Below are 17,094 nucleotides of genomic sequence, written 5' to 3' on the forward strand. Positions count from 1 at the left end.
TTTGGGTTGTGTTCGGGCAGAAAATGAGGATGGGGAACGGCATGGGGCTAGCGTGCCATAGTCGGTGTGCCGGGCACGGTGCCGACGAGCTAGGGATGGCCGCCTGGGTTGGGACGGTGGTTTGCAGTTGCGTGGGGCCTGCGAGCATGCAGGCCTATGGGCCGCGGCCACACAGCGATCGGTGTGCTGCGGCCGGTGTGCTGTTGACGGCCACCTGGATCGGGATGGCAGGCCTGCGTGCCTGCATGCCGGGACCGGCGTGCCAGGCATAGTGCCAACGTGCTGGGGACAGCCGCCTGGGCCAAGATGGCGGCCCGCGACCGTGTGGGGCCTGCAGGCCTACAAGCCACGGCCACACAGTGGCGGCATTCCACTGTCAGTGTGCTAGGGACGGCCGCCTAGGCCGAGATGGCGGGCCTGCATGCCTATGTGCCGGGGCCTACATGCCAGGACCGACATGCCGGGCACGGTGCCGGTGCATCGTGGCCTGCATGCCACGGCCAACCTGCGTGTCGGGGCCTGGGGTTGGGGTGGGGCGGGTCGGGCTGGATCGGGTCGGGTCGGGTCGGGCTGGGGCTGGTCGGGTGGAGTCGAGTCGGGTCAGGTTGGGCCAAGTCAGGCCAGGATAGGGTGGGTCGGGCAGGGTCGGGTCGGGCTGGGGCGAGTTGGGTGGAGTCGGGTCCGATCGGGTCGGGTTGGGGCGAGTCAGGTGGAGCCAAGTCGGGTCGGGCTAGGGTGGGTCGGGCTAGGGTGTGTCGGGTGGAGCTAGGGTGGGTCGGGTTCGGTCTGTGCTGGGTCGGGGATGGTCGGGTCTGGGCCGAGTCGGTTTAGGGTCGGGCCAGGATGAGGCAGGTTGGGCCTGATCGAGTTGAGCTGGGGCGGGTCGGGTGGAGCTAGGGTGGGTCGGGTCGGGTCGGGTCCGGTCTGTGCCAGGTCAGGGATGGTAGGGTCTGGGCTAGGTTGGTTCCGGGTCAGGCCGAGATGAGGCGAGTCGGGCCAGGTCAAGTCGGGTTGGGGCAAGTCGGGTGGAGCCGGGTTGGGTCGAGTCGGGGTGGGTCGGGTGGAGCTGAGGCGGGTCGGGTCGGGCTGGGGCAAGTCGGGTGGAGCTGAGTCGGGTCGGGCTTGGGCGGGTTAGGTGGAGCTAGGGCGGGTCGGGTTCGGTCCGGCCCATGCCGGGTCGAGGATGGTAGGGTCGGGCTGGGTCAGTTCTGGTTCAGGCCAGGATGATGCGGGTCGGGCCAGGTCGAGTCAGCCTAGGGTGAGTTGGGTGGAACCGGGCCGGGTCGGGTCGGGGGGATCGGGTGGAGCCGGGATGGGTCGGGTGTTAGATGTGTGCCATAGATGCCAGATCGGCTGACACATTCTTATACAGATCTAAGGACAAATTTATAATTTTGACTATAAATGAGTAAAAGGGTTATTCTTCTATCACATTGTGTACATTGTGTCTGTGATACATCCTTTGAGTTAGTGGGAATGTAAATTCATATTTTCAAGAGTTAAAAATTTAAGGCATGAATTTACATAACTAACTCATAAACAGCTCCTGACCATAGGATCATCACGAGGATGGTGATCGATCCGGAAGGTTGGTATATGATCGCTTTCTTAGGGTAGATGTGTCTTAAGTCTACGATGTGGAGACACCGGAGTGAGAGTACAGATATTCATTGAGAATGAGAGTACTGAGCTTGACCACTTCGAGCAATCATAAGGAAGTCTACCTTCTCGTCGATGACTAGCTCGATGCTGTAGTTGTGTGTCTAGTTCTTTGACCTGAGATGCATCGACAGTTCACCTTGAGTGTGTTATAGTTTGACTACACCATAACTCGATCTCCTAGCCATTCAGAACCCTGAGGTGTATGTTGGCTGTAGCATATTCATTGTAGGAACTAGGTCGCACCAAGATGGGATCTATCAACCTCGGTAGATGAGAGAAGTAGTCCTATGGTGATCGAAAGATTGAGTCCTTAAGCCCATGGCCCTGGCAGAGTGAAATAATAGAAAAAAGTTTTTCATTAAGATTTCACATCAAACTCGGATCGATCGATTAATTCATATGACTGATGTTGGGTTTGACGAGATCACCTTAACCCTATTCAGTCGGGACTCATGATAGAGAAACTCAATCATATAGGTAGCTGCACCGAGAGATTCATCTTCAGTTCTAATGGGTTGCCACCATATACTGCTAGATGTCACTAGTGGATTTTGGGAGCAATTAAAATGATATTGATGATCGATCATTCTAATTGTCTGAATCAGAAGAGTTCTGATCTATCGAAAGGAGTTTCGATGATGTCGATGATGAGATCACGACATATCTCATTACCATATGGAATTGAACCTAACTGGATCACACAAATAAAGGTAAGGGTCTGGATGTCATCAATTGGGCTAACTCAATTGATTTGGATAAGATCCAATTAGATTCAAGGAAATCGTGCTAGCACACAATTGAGCCTAACTTTCTCCTCGTGTAATCTTTTCTGTCTCTACTGAGCTAAATCTGATTCAACTCATCCAGAGAACCTTAGGAAGGTTTCTCTCAGTCTAAATAAAGTTTGTCCAGCTCAAAAAAGGCTTGTCTTTATTCATGAGATGAATTTAAGACAACACCTGCTAATTCCTACCACCTGCCAATTTCATTTTAGGATATCTGTCAAAAGTTGACATATGGGTCTTAAACTGAAGAGGGCTCATTGGAGAATTTTTGTAGAGTGTCCACATGTCAAAACCTAATTGAATTGGGTGCCATAATCAAATTATGGAATGAGTCCAATTGGATCAAAGTGGGTGCCCCAAATGGATAAGAACCAAAGAGTCCTGATAAACTTGGACTCTTTGGTGCCACCTTGATTGAGCTTATCCATTGTTGGCACCAACTTTGGAGAGAGGGTGGGGTTTTTATTTGATGTGATCAGATGACATCACTCCACCAATTAGAATTTTTTTAGAATTTTTTTAGAATTTATTAGAATTTTTTGATTGGTTGAATGATGTGGCACTGCAAAGCATACAGGGTCTATATAAACCCTGCTGCCTAGGGTTTCATAGAGGAAATTATTTTATGCACAAAACCCAATAGCTGCAGCCCCCTACCCTCTTCTCCATGTCCTACCTACTCTTCTTCCTCCCCTCTTTACGTCCAAAAAGTTGGACATCCATATAGCAGAGATCTAAGGCGTGGTGACGCCTGGAACAGAAGGCTGCAGGACATCTTCGACAGGCTACTGCTCCAACTTCAGAAGAAGTTCTGAAGTACTTTCAAATCAGATAAAGATCTAATTTTTGGAGCATAGATTTGTGAAGAGAAGACATTCCAGATCCTGCTCGAGTGGATATTGGTAGAGGCCAAGCGCTTGCGTGGCTACATCAGAACCTCGGGCTGTGCAGAGATCATCTACAGGGTAATCAGATTACCCTTGAGGTATTTCTTCTTTTATCATAGTTTTAGATTTAATTTTAGATTTTAAATATCAGATAATAAAATTAAATCTAGAGAATTAGATCTGAAATATGTAGGATAATTTTTTTTAAAATCATTCCACCCAGATTTGATGAAATCTGGAAGATCCTACGCGGAGAAAATGTTTCTCCTCCTTCAAGTGGTATCAGAGCCAGGTTGTTGGCTTTATTTCAGATCTATTTTAAATTTTATTTTAATTTTAATTTATTTAATATTAAATGATTTCAGATATCACATCATATATGATAGAATCTAAAATTAAAATATTTAAAATTAAATCTAAGAAGATCTAACATGCATAAGATGTATGACTAGACTAGGATTAATTGAATCCATGAATAGTCTTAAGTTTTATATTTTAATGAGATTAAAATATGAATTAAATATAATTTATTTTTTATTTTTTTGATGTTATAATTATTATAATCAGATCAAAAATAGAAAATAAAATTTTAATTATTTCATAAAATTGATCTGTTGCATGCCTAGACTAGTTGTAGAATTATTCTAGTAACTTGTCTAGAATAGTTTTTATTTTGAATAGTTTAATTTAAATTCTATTTTTTAGATATTACATGTGATGTATTAGATCTGAAAGTATGTTAATTAGATTGATTTTTGATACATGAGATGTATGCAAAGCATGCATTAGTTGGATCTTAAATTGTATATGTGATATGTTAATTTAGATCTAACTAGTTTTGTAGTTAAATTTATATTTCTGATTAAGGTGTTTCTCATGGCCGTCCGGTCATAAGAACAAAGTAAGATTTTAAAACCCTCTCTTTCCATTCAATGGGGTGTTCATATGACGTATAGGGGTGCCGCGCGTTCATCCTTAATCAGAAATCAAAACTTACTTTTCTGTAAAACCCTAGATCCTGAAACTCTAAGATTTATTTTACATGCTTTGTTTATGAACCCAAACTTAATTAATGAATTAAGTTTATGAAATTAAGTTAGGTCTAAAATTGAGAATTTCAGATCTAAGATATTTTCATAAAATTGGGTTCGAGCTTGGGTAGCTCAATTAGGTCTCGCAGTTGATCAAACCGAATCAAGAGTTGGTTAGGTGGGATAATGAAAGCTAATAATTGACCAGCCTAATAGGATTAAGTCTGGGTCAAGGTCGAATCACATTTAGATGTGACTCGATCAAGTTAAGACCTAATTTGGCTCAATGGTTAGAGCCTGGATTGTAGGCTAACTCAATTAGTTCTGGTTCGATAATTTGGTGTCTAAGGTAAGTTGGACAGATGCGACTGACTGATTTTTAATTGGGAGCTACTCGACTCGAATGTGTTCTTATCAAGTTAATGGCATATCCCTCCCACCGATCTTACTTACCTGGTCATATGTGTCGACTTAGTTCTGATTAGAGGTGGCTAACAATTTGAGCTAACCCATGCCACTAGGTTAGTCATAATTATTATGACTATGTCAAGTCAAGTTTAATGAGACCTAAATAAATCTCTCTAAGAAAATATTAAGTCTAGGTCTTCCACCATTGTGGATGTGCGGGCTCTTTCCGGGGTTGATTGTTCTCGACTGGTTACAGTGGCTCAGTTGCATCGGAAAGATGCAACCATGTCCATTAGGCATTGGATGCTATGGATTAGAGGATGGGTTGGGCTCAATATTTCGGATACGGTGAAGGACCCAATCAGGAATCTAGTTCGTGCAAATGGTGGGTTTGACTTAACTAAGGATTGGAGCAATATCCCGGACACGATGAGCTTCATGAATTAGAGACCAAATTTTTGGGTGCACCATGATTAGAGAATCATTGGACAAGAGTTATCCACTCATCAGTTGACCCATCACCAATAACTGTTAGGTGAGGTGGTGAGCCAGTCGGTGAGACCACACCACCACTAAAAATCACTGATCATAGAGATTTTCACATCTCTACCAAGGGAGTGTAGGGATCTGAGAAAATAGTGGGAGCCTAATTTGTTTAAAAATAAAAATCCTAAATAAATTAGTTGAGTCTGATTATAAAATCTAACTAGAAACTTTTGACTCTCTACAGGAAATATGTCTGCCTCAAACCCCTGACCAAAATTCTAGACACCCATAGACTGACTGGACCCAATTTCAAAGACTGATTGAGAAATTACAGAATTATTCTGGGTTCCAAAAAATTGACTCATATCTTGGACCAGTACCCACCTGCCATACCAGTACGTCCGACTACTGAACAGAGAGCGTCTCTGAAAAAGTGGACGGATGATGATAACAAAGCAAGGTACTACATGTTGGGTGCAATGTCTGATGACTTGCAGTGCCAACATGAGAATATTTTGACTATCCACCAAATGTTGGCTCACCTGCAAGAGTTGTTTGGTGAACAGAGTCGTGCGGCCAAGTATCAAGTCTGTCAAAGACTTTTTAAGGCCAAGATACGTGATGGGCAGTCAGTCCAAGATCATTGTTTGACAATGATCAAGGATCTTAAGGAGCTTGAGAAGCTCGATATCATCTTAGACAAAGATTTTCAGATTGATGTGATCCTTCAGTCCTTGTCCGATGCATATGGTCAGTTCATCATGAACTTTCATATGCATAAGATGCAGTGTACCTTAGCCGAGTTAATAAACATGCTGGTTACGGCTGAGCTTTCCATGAAGGGTTCAAAAGGCTCAGTTCTTGCTGTGGAGCAAAATTTTTCCAAGAGAAAGTCTTTTGAAAAGAAAAAGAAGTCTGCGAAGAAGCAGAAGGTGGATGGAAAGAAGAGGAAGCAGAACTGTCCTCAGTACCTGGCCACCCTGAAGAACAAGAAGGATGGTCCTTCTGGAGGTATGCTCATTTTAGAGTCTAATCTTACGGTTTCTTCTGCATCCAGTTGGGTGCTTGACTCTGGTTCTAGTGCTCATTTGTGCACTTCTATGCAGGGTCTTGAGGAGAGCAGGAGGCTGAGGGATGGGGAGATGATCTTACACATCGAGAACGGAGCAAGAGTTGCTGCTGTGACCGTGGGAACCTACCCTCTGTGATTATCGTTAGGATTAGATTTAGTTTTAAGAGACTGTTATTATGTGCCTGCAGCAAGCAGGAATTTGATTTCTGTTTCATGTTTAGCACAAGAAGGCTATGTGATTAGTTTTCATAAGGACCATTGTAATATTTTTTATGAAAATAATAAAGTTGCAGATGATTTTCTTATTAACGGTCTCTATCAGCTACATATTGATGTATCTGTATTTAATATTGAGCAAAATATGAATACCATAGGAATTAAAAGGCCTAGAGATAGTCTAAATAATAGGTATCTGTGGCACCTAAGGCTAGGTCATATAGTGGAAGACAGGGTTAACAAATTAGAAAAATCCGGGCTATTGAGTTCGTTGACTTCTGAGTCATATCCAGTTTGTGAATCATGCTTTCAAGGCAAAATGACCAAGCTTCCTTTTGTGGGATATGGGGAAAGGGCCACAGACCTACTTGCCCTAGTACATACGGATGTGTGCGGCCCATTTGATGTACCGACTAGAGGTAACTACGTCTATTTCATTACCTTTACCGATGATATGTCTAGGTACGGATATATATTGTTGCCCAGCTATGCAACCCAAGAGGGGGGGGTGAATTGGGTTTCTAAAAATTTTAAGCCCAACTGATTACTTATGAAGAACAAAACAAAGACTTTAAATCAATATTAATTACCTAAAGCAGGAATGCAAGAATATAATAAAGAAATAAAGTGAAGCAATAAAGCACACCACAAACACAAGGATTTATAGTGGTTCGGTGCTAACCTTGCACCTACATCCACTCCCCAAGATCCTACTTGGGAATTTCAATCCACTATCCTTTGTATTCAACCCGAATACAAAACGTCGGAAACTCTGACACTAACTATCCCAAGCTAGATCACTTATTTCTCGGGTACAAGTAAATCCAAAACACTCCGATTTCAGGTTTGGATCAACCTTTCCTTGTTTTGAAAATCTTCCAAAAACAAGAACAAAAACTCACAAAGAGTAGAATATTTAGATCACAGATTAATACAATAAAGCTCCTTAAATGAGCAAATATAACAATAAAAGCTTTACTCAAATGAAGAACCCTTTTTCGGATTTTCTCAAGATGGATAAACGGTTGAATGAATGCTTGAGAAGAGGTTGATCGTGATTGAAGATCTCTTGAAAGCTTTGAACGATCTCTAGATCAAGGTAGAAACAATAAGCTTGAAGATTCTCTCCTTGAAAGCTCTTGCTTTTCTCTTTCACACTCTCTCTGGTATATTGTGGATCCTCTCTCTTTTTCTTTTTGGATTTTTCATTGATCTCAGGCTTTTTCTTGCAAATTTCGGATCCTCTCTTCAGTTCTTCTCGTTTTTGATTTCACATTTGATCCGCTATTTAATCTGCAATTTCTTTCATCATTTTAAGCATTTTGTAGCATTAGAAGCAAGAGAAAACAATTTAGGTAGATAAAGAGCCGTTAGAGGATTTTTAGGAAGCATAAATGGCAATTAAAACGGGCAAAAAAATAGCCGTTGCTGACATTTCCCATCGCAGGGGTCGACTCATGAGTCGACTCATGCTTCAGGGTCGACTCATGAGTCGACCTCTGTTGCAAAAACCAGAGAATGCGTTTCTGGAAATTCTTGGCTCAAATTAGCAGGGGTCGACTCATGAGTCGACTCATGCTTGTGGGTCGACTCATGAGTCGACTCACAGGTCGTGCCAAGCCAGAAAACTAGCGTGCCAAGGAGAATTTTTGCGTGCCAATCAGCTCACAGTGCCATGAGTTGACTCATGAGTCGACTCATGCACTTCAAACCTTCATAACTTCAAAAATATAAGTCCAAACACAATGAAATTTTCACCAATAGATTTCAAATCATTTGTTCTACCAAATGGTACTATCAAATCAGGATTTTAGTGAAATTACGATTTTGCTCTTGAAGAGCATAAGAACTTTTTCATTTTAAAATTATTTGTATCCCTTCAATCTGCTTTGTAATCATCAAAATCAATCTAGGAGCAACAATCTCCCCCTTTTTGATGATGACAAAATATTTGAACAAAATATTTATGTTAATGCATTAATTTCAAAAGAATCCATTATAGGTGTATATGCTTGAAAAGAGTATGATTCTTTTGGCATGTAATATAAATGCAAAAATAGTTTGTCCATTTTCTTAAAGATTTGAAAAGGGTATTAGATCATTTTGAGTTTAAGATATATCAGAGCAAGAGAAGATAAATAAATTTTGCAATGTATCAGAGCAAGAAAAAATTTTTTTTTACAATGTTATCAGAAAAGATTTTACAATGTATCGGAGCAAGAAAATTTTATAATATATCAGAGAAAATTTACACTGTATTAGAGCAAATGTCATAATATATCAGAGAAACTTTCTCACTGTATCAGATCAAATGTTATAATATATCAGAGAAACCTTCACATGTATCGGATTAAATTTTATCATGTATCAGAGCGAGTTAAAAGAAATTGTAGGGTGTATCAGAGTAAAACAAATTTCTTAAGATGTATCAACGTGAGTAAAATTTCAAAAGATGTATCAGAGCAAGTTTGAATTTTGAAATATATCAGAGCATATAAAAAAATACTTATTTGCATTGTACTTATGATTTTGCTTTTGATGGATGACTTTTTGTTTAAGTTCTGTCTGATACCAAATTTCGATACCAAATTCTCAAAGTTTTGTTTAATTTCTCCAATATTTGTTTCCCAATATATTTTAATCTTTTTTGTTTTATTTTAATTTTTGTTTAATTTCTCAAGTTTGTTTATCTTTCAATTTTGTTTTTGTTTAATTTCTCTAGTTTGTTTAATCTTTCAATTTTGTTTTTGTTTAATTTCTCCTTTTTCTCATAATTTAGGGTTTTGCTTTTTGTCTAATTTCAATTTTTGTTTTTGTTTAATTTCTCCTCCTTTTTGACATCATCAAACATAGTTAATTCTTCCTTTTGAAACATTCTTTAATTTCTTCCCCTTTAGAGTTTTTCACAGATGTTTGCTCCCCCTTAATATAGCAATTATCAACAGCAAACAACAACAAAGAGAAGACAATATTTCAACAAGAAAAAATATATAACCAAAATATGATCGATATCATTACAAAGAGGTAGAAATATAGGTAAAAGATGATTCCATTAATATCATAATTGTTTCAATACATAGTTCTTAAAAATAAAATTCAACCAGCTAATTATCAATACATGGCCCCAAGGTATAGATCCTAGAACAAGATACTAACTCCTAGGACCTAGTAAAGATCAAGATAAGTCAATGATCGGAGTCATCAGATATAGGGTGAGGAGATGATGGATCAGAAGTACGTCCTCTACCCCGTCTGCCTCTGCCACGAGTAGGAGAGCGAGATGAACTGGGTGGCTGAGAATGCTGAGATGCTAGGGCTGATACCATGAGTCTGATAGAATCAAGTACGTTCAGTGCTCTGGAAACAGATTGAAGTAGAGCAGTGAACTGGGTGGTAGCATGCTCACTCGATCCTCGGATCTCTTTCCTCAGTAGCTCATATCCACCTTCTAGTGCTCCTCTGAGCCTGCCAGCCTCTGCAATGAGGTCTGTGACCTCAATGGTAGACTCCTGTGGCTGGGGATGGGCCAATGCAAGGACTTGCCCCTGCAAGTCAAGAACTCTGCCAGTAAGTCTCCAGACTGTGTCCTCAAGCTGCTGTATCCTGATGGACTGATCTGATATCATCTGAAACACAGTGGAGATGTGGGGAGTAATGGTCTGATCAGAAGAAGTGGCACCAGGTGCAAAAGAAGTACTACCCACTGACTAGACAGCAAAGAAGCCACACGCTGTGATATATGCTCGATCTGATCGTCAGCCAGTCTGAACTCTGAATGAGGTGCTCTGCTCTCTGGCTGATACACTGGTGTGGGCATCCTAGTAAACTCTGAAGGGCCAGCCTCAGTATCAGGAATGAACTGGGTATCTGGTGAAGCTGCCCTGAAGTCATGTACAGGAGAAGATGGACCTTCTTCTTCTACTCTGCCTTCAGTTCTGTCTTCAGCTCTTTCCTCAGCTCTCTCTTCAGCTCTTTCTTCAGAGCCCTTGGTCCAACCACCAACAGTCTTTGTAATTCCCATTCGGTGCAGGCTGTGTTGGTTGAAAGTGTCCACATGTGAGAGCTTGGTAGATGCCTCCCCTTCACAGCTAACTCCAAACCTCCTAAATACTCTAGTAAGGGCCATACCATAAGGCAAGTGTGCCTTGGATCTGTTCAAAGTTTCTCTCATGGCCTCTATCATAAGTGCAGGGAGGTTTAGGGGGTCTGAGTGATGATATGAAACATGACACATACATCTCTGCCAGACAGTAAGTCATGTCTACCACTCCTAGAAAAAAGGAGTTTTGTTACAATCTGATGCAGGACCCTCATCTCAATGGATAATAGCTTTGCTTCCAATTTGTTTAAACTTCCTGAAAAAGCTTCTCCTAAGATAATTCTGATCCCTTCTTCTTTAATTGGGAGTTCCATATATGAGTATCCTTCACTAGGCAACTGAAGTATATCTCCCAATATCCTAGAATCCAAGCATATGTCAATCCTTTGACTGTTGAAGTCACTGACCCGTTTCTATAATGTAGGTTCTGGTAGAACTCTCTAACAAGGTCAACATAGGTGACTTCCTTAAGGGAGCAGTAAAGTTTTCATCCTTGATTTTTGATCTTGGTAGCAAAAGTAAAGCCTTCTTTCTCAAAGAACCGAAAATCTATATTTTTTCCGGTTTCTACTTTTCTATCAGAAAGAGGATTCACACTGGGGCTTATGGAGGATTGAGAGGGACCTTGAGCAGGTACTGAAACTGGAGCAGGAACACTGGAAGACTGAGCATGCCTTTTCTTTCGGACAATTTTCTCAGGCTCACGGATTGATTTTCTTCTTTGGGGAAGTTTCATCTTTGGAGCCATATCCAATAAAGTAGCAGACAAGAAGACTTGAATTCAGAGGAGGAGGGATCACAAGAGAGTAAAGAGGAATTTTAGTGGAGAAAGGAAGTGGATTTTGGAAGTTCGATGAAGTGCTAGGGCACGTTCCAACCGCACCAAGCAAAGCGAGAAAGCACGAGAAATCTCTTTTCCAAGGAGGCGATTTTTGGTGGAGAGTAGGAGGGAGAATTGCCTCAGAATTGATCCTTGGATTTGGAGCAAGAAGAGTTGGAGAAGACGGCTTTTGGAAGAAGAACGATGGGAAGATGAGTCGTCTCACAAACAGTAACCCTTATAAAAACAATGAACCCGTTGAAAGTTGGTGGGATTTACAAGTTTTCCATTGAGTCGACTCATGGGGGTCGACTCATGAAGTTCAGAAATTCAGGAAAAATGCAAATAAATTCCAGAAAAATTTGAAATTTTGGGAGAAGGAATTTTGCTCAATGATAAGTTTTTAGAGTGATAATTCTGAGCTTTTGGGACCAGGATAGATGTTGAAAATTGAGCTCTAAGATTTTTTTTTTTGACATCTATTCTTTGGAAATTGAGAAATTTCAGACAAATGGATCTAAAATTTCTAGATTTCTCCTAATTTCACAGAATCTATCCTCACTAAGGGTCTTTGTAAAGATATCGGCTAATTGATTTTCAGTGCAAACATATTCAAGAATTACATTTTTATTTTGAACATGTTCTCTTATAAAATGATATCTTATTTCAATATGTTTGGATCTTGAGTGTTGTATTGGATTTTTAGATAGATTATGGCACTTGTGTTGTCACATCTTATTGGTGTTTCATTAAGTTTGATTCTAAAATCTTCGAGTTGTTGCTTAATCCACAAGATTTGAGCACAACAACTTCCAGCTGCAATGTATTCGGCCTCAGCCGTAGACAGTGCCATCGAATTTTGTTTCTTGCTAAACCATGAGATTAGGTTAACTCCAAAAAATTGGCAAGTTCCACTTGTGCTTTTTCTATCTAATTTACATCCAGCAAAATCAGCATCTGAATATCCTAATAAATTAATTTGTGAGTCCTTAGAGTACCATAGCCCTATAGTTTGTGTACCATTTAAGTATCTAAGGATTCTTTTAACAGCATTCAAATGAGATTCCTTAGGATTAGATTGATATCTTGCACATAAGCAAACACTAAACATGATATCAGGCCTACTTGCAGTTAGATATAATAATGAGCCAATCATACCTCTATAGTATTTTAAGTCTACGCTTTTACCTTCATCATCCTTGTCAAGCTTACTTGAGGGACTCATTGGTGTGCCAATTGGTTTGCAGTTCTCCATTCCAAATCTTTTGAGTAGTTCCTTGGTGTACTTGCTTTGGGTGATGGAGATTCCCTCTTTTGATTGTTTGATTTGGAGTCCGAGGAAGAAGGTGAGTTCTCCCATAATGCTCATCTCGAACTCTCCCTGCATAAGCTTAGCAAAGTCTTGACAAAGGGATTCATTAGTAGACCCAAAAATTATGTCATCAACATAAATTTGTATAATTAGCATATCATTTTGGTTTCTTTTAATAAATAGGGTTGTATCTACATTGCCTCTTGAGAAACCATTATTTAGTAGAAATTTGCTTAGCCTTTCATACCATGCTCTAGGTGCTTGTTTTAGACCATATAAAGCTTTATTTAATCTAAAGACATGATTGGGAAAAGTATGATTTTCAAATCCAGGGGGTTGTTCTTCATATACTTCTTCAGAAATATATCCATTTAAAAATGCACTTTTAACATCCATTTGAAATAATTTGAATTTCATAAAGCAAGCATATGCAAGTAGAAGTCTAATAGCTTCTAATCTAGCAACAGGTGCAAAGGTTTCATCAAAATCAATTCCTTCTTCTTGATTATATCCCTTAGCAACCAGTCTTGCTTTATTTCTAATTACATTTCCATGCTCATCTAATTTATTTCTAAAGACCCACTTTGTACCAATTATTGAATAATCTTTAGATCTTTTCACTAAGGTCCAAACATTATTTCTTTTAAATTGATTAAGTTCTTCTTGCATAGCATTAATCCAGTTATGATCATTTTCAGCTTCTTCAAAAGTTTTAGGTTCAAGTTGAGATACAAATGCACAATGATTAAGTACATCTCTAAGTGAAGAACGGGTTTTTACCCCATGCATAGGATCACCAATTATTAACTCCTTAGGGTGGTTGTGAACATACCTCCATTCCTTGGGTAAATCATTTGTACCTTGAGGTTGTTCTTGAATTTTTTCACCTTTCTCATTTTGTTTGTCTTCTTGATCCTTGTCTTCTGGAGTTGCTGAATTTTTCAGAGTGATCTCCTTCATACCTTCTATTAGTGGATCTACATCATCAACACCCTCATTCTTCCTTGAAGGAAGATCGTTAGATTCATCAAAGACAACATGTATGGACTCCTCAACTATTAAAGTTCTTTTGTTGAAAACTCTAAAAACTCTAAATGCTTTACTAGTGGAGGAGTAACCTAAAAAGATTGCTTCATCTGATTTTGCATCAAATTTACCAAGTTTTTTTTTTCCATTATTTAATACAAAACATCGGCAACCAAAGACATGAAAATATGCAATATTTGGTTTTCTTCCTTTCCAAAGTTCATAGGGGGTTTTCTTTAAAAATTGTCTAATTAAAGCATGATTTAAAATGTAACATGCTGTGTTAATAGCTTCCGCCCAAAAATATCTTGGAAGGTTGCTTTCACAAAGCATGGTACGGGCCATTTCTTCTAAGGTTCTATTTTTTCTTTCAACTACCCCATTTTGTTGAGGTGTCCTAGGAGCAGAGAAGTTATGGCCAATTCCATTTTCATCACAAAAATTTTCAAAATCTTGATTTTCAAATTCAGTTCCATGATCACTTCTAATATTTTGAATTGAAAACCCTTTTTCATTAGTGACTTTTCGATGAAATTTAGTGAAAATTTGAAAAGTTTTATTTTTGTGAGCTAAAAAGAAAACCCAAGTAAAACGAGAGTAATCATCTATTATTACAAATCCATATTGTTTTCCTCCTAGACTAGTGGTTCTAGTTGGTCCAAATAAATCCATATGTAAGAGCTCTAAAGGTCTAGAAGTTGAAACAGTATTTTTGGATTTAAATGATACTCTAGTTTGTTTACCTAATTGGCATGCATCACAAATTCTATCCTTTTCAAAATTCAGTTTTGGCAAACCGAGAACTAAATCCTTTTTAATTAATTTTGAGAGAGAATGCATGCTAATGTGTGCAAGTCTACGATGCCACAGCCAACTAGTCTCATTTATTTTAGCATTTAAAGAAACTAGGCATTGCATGTCTAATTTGGTTAAATCATTCCAGTCTACCATATAAACATTGCCATGCCTATGTCCTATAAATTTAATGCCATCGTTAATAGGACTCGTCACAATGCAAACAGATGATTCAAAACTTACTTTATACCCTTTATCACAGAATTGACTAATGCTAAGTAAGTTATGCTTTAAACCTTTAACTAATAAAACATTCTCAATGTATTTGGAGGGAGTGATACCAATGTTACCTATCCCGATGATCTTTTCTTTGCCATTATCTTCAAAGGTGACCATCCCTCCATCCTTAGCATCAAGCGTGATGAATTGTGATTCATCACCAGTCATGTGTCTCGAGCATCCGCTGTCAAGATACCATTTCCTGTTTCCTTCTTGGGATGCTAGACACACCTGCAAGCAAAGGTCACGTTTCTGTCTTAGGTACCCAAGCTTTCTTGGGTCCTTTCAGGTTAGTCAGAATGGTTCCTTTTGGAACCCATATTTTCTTTGTGTTTGCATATTTGTTAATAAGACATGTGTATGATTTATGTCCTATTCTTCCATATTTAAAATAAGTAATATTTGTAGACTTGTTACTTGAATAATTTACATAAATATCCTTCAGAAATTTTTATTTCTTCAGGGGTTTATAACCAAGTCCAGCCTTATCATATATAGCTTTCTGATTTTCAAGGATCATATTTAGTTTGTTTGAACTTAAGGTGAACTTATCTACTATAGATTTCAGCTTGTTCATTTCATCCTTTAAGTTTTGATTTTCTTGAATCAAGGTGAATTTTTCAATTGAAAGATTTTCAGCTTGTTTCACTAAGGACTGATTTTTCAATTTCAGCTCTTTGTTTTTCTTCCCTAGTTACTTTAATTCATCAATTGAATCATAGAGAGCTTCATGCAATTCTTCAAAAGTAAATTCACTAGTGGATTCAGAAGTTACCTCATTTTCATGTGCCATCAGGCACAGATTGGCTTGTTCTGTTGAGGTTTCCTCGTCGGAGCTTGAGTCATCACTCGCACTCCAGGTCGCCATCATTGTCTTCTTTTTGAACTTTTTGGGACCTTTCTTCAATTGTGGACATTCGGATCTGAAATATCCCGGCTTCTTGCACTCGTAGCATATAGGGGGTTGATCTTTCTCCTTTTCTTTGCTTTGATCCCCTTTTGTGAATTTCTTTCTCATCCTCTGTTTCCTTTTTCTTAGAAACTTCTTAAATTTTTGGGTGATGAGAGCCATCTCTTCATCCTGATCTTCATCTTCAGAGTCATCCGTTTCATAATCAGGCGAAGTTGTGGATTTGAGGGCAATGGTTCTTTTCTTTTTGACTTCATCCTCTTGATGTTGCTTCATGCTAAGTTCATGAGTCATCAAGGATCCAAGAAGCTCTTCTAGAGGTAGAGTGTTCAAGTCCTTTGCTTCTTGGATGGCAGTCACCTTGGCTTCCCAAGTTCTTGGCAGTGACATGAGAATCTTCCTTACAAGTTCACTGTTAGTATAAGATTTGCCAAGACTCTTTAAACCATTGATTATATCAGTAAAACGAGTAAACATAGCAGTTATGGACTCATCATGCTCTATCTTGAACAATTCATATTTATGTACAAGCATGTTTATTTTAGACTCTTTTACTTGATTTGTTCCCTCATGGGTGACTTCTAACCTATTCTATATTTCTTTAGCAGATGCACAAGTAGAAATGCGATTAAATTCACTTGCATCTAGTGCACAATAAAGAACATTCATGGCTTTGGCATTTAATTGTGCCAATTTCTTGTCAACCTCATCCCATTCTTTCTCGGATTTGGTTGATTCCTCACCATCTAAAATCTTGGTGGGTGTGTGAGGACCATTCACTATGATACTCCACATATCATAGTCGAGTGCTTGTATGAAAATCTTCATCCGAGCTTTCCAATAGGTGTAATTAGACCCATTGAAAAATGGAGGTCGGTTTGTTGATTGCCCCTCGGCTAGAGAAATACCAACATGGGTTGCCATAGATCTTTGGCTCTTTGATTATTAGATCAAAGAAGGGCTAGAGCACCGGCTCTGATACCACTTGTTGCCCAGCTATGCAACCCAAGAGGGGGGGGTGAATTGGGTTTCTAAAAATTTTAAGCCCAACTGATTACTTATGAAGAACAAAACAAAGACTTTAAATCAATATTAATTACCTAAAGCAGGAATGCAAGAATATAATAAAGAAATAAAGTGAAGCAATAAAGCACACCACAAACACAAGGATTTATAGTGGTTCGGTACTAACCTTGCACCTACATCCACTCCCCAAGATCCTACTTGGAAATTTCAATCCACTATCCTTTGTATTCAACCCGAATACAAAACATCGAAAACTCCGACACTAGCTATCCCAAGCTAG

At 39.4% G+C, this 17,094-nt stretch overlaps 1 pseudogene; it reads left to right on the plus strand.

Annotated features, from left to right (window-relative positions):
- The first annotated feature begins 408 nt into the window (after window positions 1–408).
- Window positions 409–17,094, plus strand: part of LOC109505120 (cysteine-rich receptor-like protein kinase 3) — a 76,653-nt pseudogene continuing 59,967 nt past the window's right edge.

This window comes from Elaeis guineensis, chromosome 13 (assembly GCF_000442705.2).
Source record: "Elaeis guineensis isolate ETL-2024a chromosome 13, EG11, whole genome shotgun sequence".
Classification (NCBI taxonomy): Eukaryota; Viridiplantae; Streptophyta; class Magnoliopsida; order Arecales; family Arecaceae; genus Elaeis; species Elaeis guineensis.